Source organism: Bactrocera oleae, chromosome 3 (assembly GCF_042242935.1).
Source record: "Bactrocera oleae isolate idBacOlea1 chromosome 3, idBacOlea1, whole genome shotgun sequence".
Lineage (NCBI taxonomy): Eukaryota > Metazoa > Arthropoda > Insecta > Diptera > Tephritidae > Bactrocera > Bactrocera oleae.
The window spans coordinates 56,681,084-56,689,548 of NC_091537.1; the positions used below are offsets into that span (position 1 = coordinate 56,681,084).

The 8,465-nt window shown below is 34.8% G+C and overlaps 1 long non-coding RNA gene across 1 annotated transcript; it reads left to right on the forward strand.

Moving 5' to 3' along the window:
• The first annotated feature begins 2,955 nt into the window (after positions 1-2,955).
• LOC138856233 (uncharacterized) lies at positions 2,956-7,073 on the forward strand. The gene is made up of 3 exons (XR_011395355.1): positions 2,956-3,301; positions 3,411-3,541; positions 3,605-7,073. It is a non-coding gene; the product is annotated as an uncharacterized lncRNA (long non-coding RNA).
• The last annotated feature ends 1,392 nt before the right edge of the window (positions 7,074-8,465 follow it).

Sequence of the window (8,465 nt, forward strand, 5' to 3'; positions counted from 1 at the left end):
GAATATTAATACTGAAACATTTAAAAAACGCCTGAATAAATTTTTTTTACAGCCTTTGGTTCTATAGAGCTAGCATACTATGCTTTGCATATATTATAATGCCCCGTTTATTTCTGTTGCTTGTTTTCATGCTATCTATCCTCAGCGCATTAATTGGAGTAAATACTGGTATATCAAAATTTTCGCACGGATAACTCCAAGTTTCTACAAAACATAAAATATCTGAAGATAGCATCAAACAGTCGCTTTTTATATCATTAATGTGAGCATGAAGACTCTGAACATTAAGGAATAAAATTTGATGTCCTGATGTTCGGGGATTCATAAAACTGAAACTTGTTGTCAGAGCTTTATTTGCGTTCAATTCCCTCAGTTCCTTAAATACAGAATTATATTCAGAAAATTTGTTAGGAGGAAAAAAATTTCCTATGATGAATAGACCTTCTACAGTAGTAGCTCGACTGCAAGCGACATATATTGAAGCTCTAGATATTTTGGATCGAGTATGAACTACAACTTTATTATATGTGACACCCTGATTTTTATGAATAGTTATTCCCTCAGCCGGGACAACTGGAAACTGTTTTCTTTCAATTGAAATTTGTTCATTTCTTTTATATTGAAAAGATTTTAAAACTTTTTTAATTGGTGTCCAAGAACTTTCTAGAGGATGAGGTTTTTTTGATCGTGCTATCAAACTAACAAAAGGTTCCAAAAATTTAATCCACAGAATTGTTGGAAAGTGTTTAAATGAGCTAAGCCTTAGTACCACCACTCTCTCCGGTAACAACTGGCGCGCCATAATGCAACACACCACACCAGAGAAGAATCACAGGTTCTCACCACTCGATGAAAACACACCATAACACGGCACCTGTACATCTAACAAAAGGGACGGGATCATCGCCCCCACATCATCTTTCGCTTATCGTCAACAGGCCTGAGCGCCACACATACCTTCGCTAAAATAATTCGTTCGGACACCAGTTCCTGCGCGCATCAATTCAAGACGACCCTCATTGCGTTGGATTCCATCAATTATTATATTATATATTTAATTTCGTTTATGTAAAATATATTGTTAGTAAATGCGGAATAAACTAAAATTATTGATTTACCGAGCCATTTGCGTTTATTTTATATTGAATCGAGTGTTAGTGTTGGATCGCTGGTGTGTGCTCCTACGCAAATTGTGAACAGATTTATTCAGAAAGGAACATTGGAAATAAATATGTATAAGTTGTCCAGCTGCCCCATTAACCAAGCCATCATGCGTGTTTATATTCACTGTAATCATATATTTGGCGGATGTTTTTATTGTCAATTCATAGGGCAGTCCCTGCGTTTCAGAAGTTTTTAAAAGTTTAACGCTTTCCAAAATATTCTCATTTTTATCTTCCTCTAAGTCTATTTCAATATAAAGACTTTCTAGAACATTTTCAAGTTCTCTTTGCTGAAAAGCATCATATTTTCTTTGATTTTCCTCAATTAGAATACGATGTGTTATGCAAGTCTGCTCATTATCGTTTACAATGAGATCTTGCTGTTCATTCCGTCATGGATAGTAAAGCATCACCATTTCGCGGAAATACTCAACTCTGGCCAAATCTATGTTAAACCTTCTATACCGAATAATACAAGGTTTGGAACGTTTCTAAATAAAACCGCTATTGTCTTTAAGAGGCATGATAACCCCACTTTCTGGTAAATTATTGTTTTCCCTCTCTTCTTCTTTCTCGACGAGACCTACGACCTCGAGTATTTCTTATTTGCTCTTCAGAGCGAATTTGTGGATCTTGAACAGTATTTCTCATTGTTGAACAGTATTTCTCAATTGCTCAACAGATCGAACCTCGGGGTCTTCGCGCCGAGCTCTATGGCCTCGAGTATTTCTTATTTGCTCTTCAGAGCGAATTTGTGGATCTTGCCGCCTTGTTCGATGTTGAACAGTATTTACAACTTGCTCAACAGATCGAACCTCAAGGTCTTCGCGCCGAGATCTATGATCTCGAGTATTTCTTATTTGCTCTTCAGAGAGGATTTGCGGATTTAGACGTCTTGCCCTATGTTGAACAGTATTTAAATTTTGTTCAAAAGGCTGTACCTCGCCTGGTTGTATGTTGATTTGTATTGATAATTTGTTCGGACAAACGTACATCGGAATCTAATCTACGATTAACGTGACTTGCAGTATCTTGTGACTGCTCACTATCTCTATATAAAGAGTTTGCACGAAGAACTCTCATACGTCTTCTATTCTGAAGACGACTTACTACTTAATCTAGGCATAATTAATAAATAATAAATGGCTTAATATATAAAATACTTATATATAATACTTATATAATTCCGTCCGTCCGGGTCTAAAAAGTTGGATCCTCTCTTTCACTGTAATTGAATCCTTGCTCCTCGCACACCTTTCCTGTTCGGTGTATAGGTACTATGGTATACTGGTGCACATATGTATATGTGTTAGCTCGCCACTGTATATAATACGGTTTTGCTTGCCACTATATATAACAATAGTTTAAACACTATATAACTAATATACTGAAATTAGTTTGAATACAGCACTTTGCTGGTCAAGAAATCTAGTGTAACTGAAACTACAAACACAATGTACTGATATTTATTATACTCTTGCAACATGTTGCTACAGAATATAATAATTCTATTATGGTATATTTTTGTACATACAGCTTACGTACTTTTATATACCTATATACTACATAGATATTCACTAACATAATAAAACAGATTATTTAGTTATATTTATATTGTGACGAACACGGATGATAGAACAAAATCGAATCAACGATAAACTGCCAGAAGCAACTAGTTAGCGAATTCGTAGTTGCCAGAATGTTCTAGAAGCAATGTTTTGTTACAGATTTACTATATAAGAGCTGCCGGACTGTGCAGCAAACACAGTTCTAGTTAGAGTATTGTCGTGATAAGAGCAATTAAGCTATAAGCAAGAAGTTGTAAGCTCGAATAACGAGCAATAAGTGTTAAGTTGTTAGAATAAGAAATAAAGATAAGTGTGTAGCCATTAAATTGGAACTTTTATTTAACAATCCAGTGATCGAACTCAAGAGTGAGTTACAGGTAGACGATTTATCGAGAAATCCGTTACAATATTTTAGAAACTACTAAGTGCTCGGAAAACACCTCCGTAAATTGCTTTTGTCTAACGCTTTTTAAAACGGGTATGGCACCTTTTTTTAAAGGTCTGCTTATGAAGGCTAAATTAACAATAACTTACATATAATTAAGTATGGTACACACATATGTAGAGCAGGTATGTATATTTTCTTCTTTCTGTCTTAATATCTAAAACTTTCATAAGCTACCAACGGCGCTGGGTAAATCGTAAAAAGTACTTAAATGTAATTTTCTTGAGTTTACAGTTCACCTGATGATCTTCATATTAAATTGTGTCGCAAAACTGAAATAATAGATAATAGCATTTTAACCGATGGGGTCGCAGTTTATCTATTACCACATTCAAAGTATACATACATTCAAAGTATACATTCAAGTAAGGATTTTTAGCCCTTTTGATACTACACTACTAATATTTATCTCACGCGATTTTTTCTAGAAAGGAATTTTTGCTCTATACAAAGTCCAGCGCTCTAAGACACATTTTTACATTGTTGTCTGGTATATTTTGTTATAAGTTCAACATGAAAGAATGGCTGAGAAAATATACTGAAATCTATATATATCTCGATTAGTTTTAGGTGATGCTCTGTTGCAACATGTTGCGAAAGTATAAAAATGATGCGAAAGAATTCAACATTTATTATTCGATTATTATTTTTTATCTTATTAACTTATGTTATTGATCATAGATTTACTATTTTAGATAGATAATATTTTTTCTCCGAAATGTTAACTTTAACAAAAAGAAGCTATTTAACTCAAACATGGTATATGTGATATAAACTGAACCAAAGGGGTTAGATTTTATATGTGGGGTATATGAGGTTGCTGTTGTACGAAAGGAGCGGAAATCAGTATATTAAGGTTATAAGGTTTAAACAAAGGTCAAGACCAAATTCATTCATATGCAGCGATAAACCACATTATTTTTAAGAAAAACTGTCCATTTAATTTCATTAAATTATAAAATTAACGAAAAAATTATACCATAAGTAGTACCAGAGAACGTAAAATATAGAGAAGGTCCAACTACGGACCAGCGTGTGAATTGTCAAAACCTAACAAAATGCGATGAGAGTGTTTCACCACAGTCGGCTCGGAAGGAGAAATTTTAACACTGGCGAGTGAACAGAGCTGAGCATTGAATAAAAATTATGCTCAGGACTTGCGTTGATTTTACAGCCGCATGTTACTCTTTTGGTTTATATTTTTATATGCTTATATGCTATCTTATTTATTGATATGAATATCATTTTGCGAATTTTTATGAAAACATGCAAAACTGATAACATTCTAATTAAATTATGTAATTTTAAAAATACTATATGTATATAGTCAATTTGGGAATTTAATGATTTTATTTAGTTTTTACATAATATATGTATTTTCTTAATAGAGATTAAATTTATTACAATATATGTATATGTACATATGTACATCTTTTATCATATTAATCTTATATATAATCATATGTATATCTGCACAAGCACATTTGAATGTGCGGATTCAGAAATTCAAATCATAATTTTATCACTTATCAATACACTATATGTGCGCGCATTGATTTATATGTACACGCATATATGTATTTATACATAAAATTGCCGAACAAATAATGCATACACAAACCAACATACATACATATGTATATGCGTACACATGTTAATATGTCACCCGCAAAAACTACAAACATTGTTCTACAAAAACAACAATGGTCACAAGTTTATAGTAAAATATTCAACAACAACATTTTCATTCATGAACGCAAGCGTACTTTTAACAAGCAACCTCGCTTCATTCATAAAAACAGATACCCTCACATCTCCCCGAGCATGCTTTTGTCAACAAGCGTCCTTTCACGACGATGGCAAAAGCTAAAAATCATAAATTGAACAAATTTCTGATATTCCCTCTGGAAGGGAAAAGTTGCAACCACGCACGCCCACAAAACACAGAAAAAATTGACAAAACTGGCAACAAAGCTTTTGTCGATTTAAAATATTTTACAATTTTAAAATATTTTTCCGTGTCTCATAAAAATCTGCGTCAATATGTATGCATGCTCATATATAAACATACATATTTACGATGATTTGTGGGCAAAGCTGTTAGAGCGGCAAGGGAAGCGGTGACAATCGGCGGCCGTTCGTTAATATTTTTTCGGCACAGCTCGGATTTTCTACCAACAACACAATGTTGTGACGCTTTGTCGTCGCGTCAGTCCTTCGACACAGTGACTCTTTGACAAGAAAACAAAAAACGTGAGCTTCGGCCATTGGTTGTCCGTGGCAACGGAGATTTCCCATGAAACAATGAATGTACATATTTACACACATACGTTGCATATAAACAAATTAACAATTATAATGGGTACTTTCATATTTGTTTACATGCACACATAATTATACATATACTTACATATATATGTATAAGAATATTTGCGACCGCTTGGTGCCGTTTCACATTGGGACGCAAAAGAGTCTCATACCAGTTTATTGTGGGTGAGGGGACGACGAGGAAAGACGAAGGGACCGTGCCACTCGTGTTCGGGTGGCACGCTTTGTGTTCTTGTTCGTAACAGCTCGCTGCTACCCTTTTCAGCATTCCTTTTCACTTTCAAATCCTTTGAATGGTTTCAAGAGCGCTCGGTTCCAAATGAATTCGATCGCAAATTTGAGTTCTGTTATCTATTTTTGTATGTAATATGCAAATACGTATGCATAGAATAATAGAAATATTATGACAAATTGTAAATAAGGAGAAAATTAAGATATAGATTATGGAGTAAAGAAATTATGAATTTTTAATACGGAGTAAAGAAATTATGAGTTTTTAATACTTAAAGATTAGGAAATTCCTATTATAAATTTGGCCTTGAAAATATTAGTAGCGGATATTCAATACATTCTTGTGGATTAGGGAATTCCCGTCTTTAGTATTTTTTTGAAACTATTTAGCGGGTAGGTACTTGTATTATGCATATTGTTCTACCATATTCATGGTAATTCATTGCAAGCAAAATGTGTGACCATCATCTCAACATACAAATGAAATACGCAGCACGCAGTGTTGCGCGGTGTTGCGCAGTCGAACCGCACAAATATTTACGAACATTTTGTGAAAAGGAATGCAGAAAAACTAGACTCGAGTTGCTGGACTCTTTTTGACCGTGTGAATGCCCAGAGCGACACCAAAAGAAAATTTGAAAAACATCAGACTCTTTTGCATCCCTGTCTGAAACGGCACTTGGTCTTTTCTTATGGGGTTATGTCAAGCAAGAGGAGTACAAAATCAAACCCAGAAATCTAATTGAACTGAAGCAGTCCATTAAAAAGATATTTGAGGCAATCCCGACTTGAACCCTCCAGCCCGCATTAATTTGCTAATTAGGTGTCGCATATGCGTGGCCAAGCATGGAGGAATAATTAATTGTATAAAATAAAATTAAAATTTTCTATACAATACAACAAAAATTGATAAAAAAGAAACTTAATACGGTTAATTTTTGTAGCACGATTCGTGAGCCGCCCTGTATATGCAGAATATCTTAAAATTATATGCAAAGTCGTTTGCGCATTGTAAATATACGAATTTGTAAGCGTACATTTCTTAACATTGAATTTAGCATTATTTTTCTCATTTAACATTCAAAATGCTCAATTCTGCTATTTTGCGCTCCGCAGGGGTAAAATTCTGGTGAAATCAGCTTATAATTTGTTTGTGGTGAAATGCACTAATGTTGGCGAGTAACCCTCCGTCAAGAGGAACATTTTGACAATCGGCACACCATGAACCTTCTCTATGATATACGTTCTCTGTCAATAGTATAAGTAGCACTAAGATTTATGTAAACTAGTTAGTCTAAAGATTATGAATAAAGAACACGCACTTCGGCGTAGTGAAAACATATTTCTTTTTTCTCATATCGTAAAAAACGATAATAACTGGGGGCTCAAGCCGGTCTAACTCTTGACTGCAGCCAAATATCCTCAAACTAAAGGATAATAAAAAATTCCACGGCTTTGAAGAAAAGCATAAATCTCTGAAAAAGTGAGATATAACAAATTCATAACGCGTAAAAGCAGACCTTGAAATAACAGGCAGCATAAACCATTTTGAACAAAACCAATCTCTGAAAAAGCGAGATATAACAAATTAATAAACGTGTAAAAGCAAACCTTAAAATAACAGACAGCATAAACCGTTTGAACAAAACCAAAATCTCCCAAAAATTAAGAAAAAAGTGGAAAAAATTAAAACTGGATACATTACGAAGACTTAAGAATAAAAAAAGGCAGAAATCCTACGACGACCACAGAAAAATAAATAACTCTACAATGGAGCAACAACTAGCCCAACTAAGCGCCCAAATGACCATGTTGATGAACCAGATGCAGCAACAAACAGCTGACTTCACGGAGAGAATAGCTTCGCTAGAACAACAAAACGCTCCGCTCGAATTAGTTTTATGCGACGAAGTAAAACTAAATATCAGTGACCCCAAGGATATCGACCTTGAGTTATTCAAATCTCTACCCAAATTTGACGGGATTAAAGAGCAGTACAGATCATGGAGATCACAGGTTTGGACCTAAATGGAAGCTATAAAAATCTTCCAGAATCATCCAAAATATTATAGCGCCCTGGGAATATTACGAACAAAAATCACAGGACCAGCTGCTAATATTCTGACGAACCACAACACCAAATTGAATTTTTATTCAATAATTAACAGACTAGACTATACGTATGCGGACCAACGCCCATTATATGTGCTTCTCGACGAAATGAAGAGAATCACCCAGGGTAGAAAAACTCTTGCAGAGTTTCACAGTGAGGTTTCTAAGGCCCTTAACTTAGCCTTAACAAAAATTGAGATGTCCAATGATGAAAATAACGAGGGAATGAAAACATACACTAACCAGGAAGCAGTAAGAACTTTCATTCTTGGGTTAAACTCTAAATATACCAGCGGTACATTGTATAGCCATAACCCAGGAAATCTAGAATCAGCATACGCGACAGCCTGCACCATTTTTCACGACAACGTGAGAGAGGAACTTGAGACACAGTTCAGACCTCTAAACCAACGTCAACATCATTCAAACCAGAATCAACCACCACATAGAGAAGAAAGGAGGACAAATCAAACGTAAGGATACAGAGGAATAATTACCAACCAACTTCATCGAGATCCAACAACAACCATCAGGGATACAATGCACGATATAGCCAAAATAATCACCCACATCTAGAAGAGAGGTACCAAAATCAGTATAGACCGAACTTCAGCATGC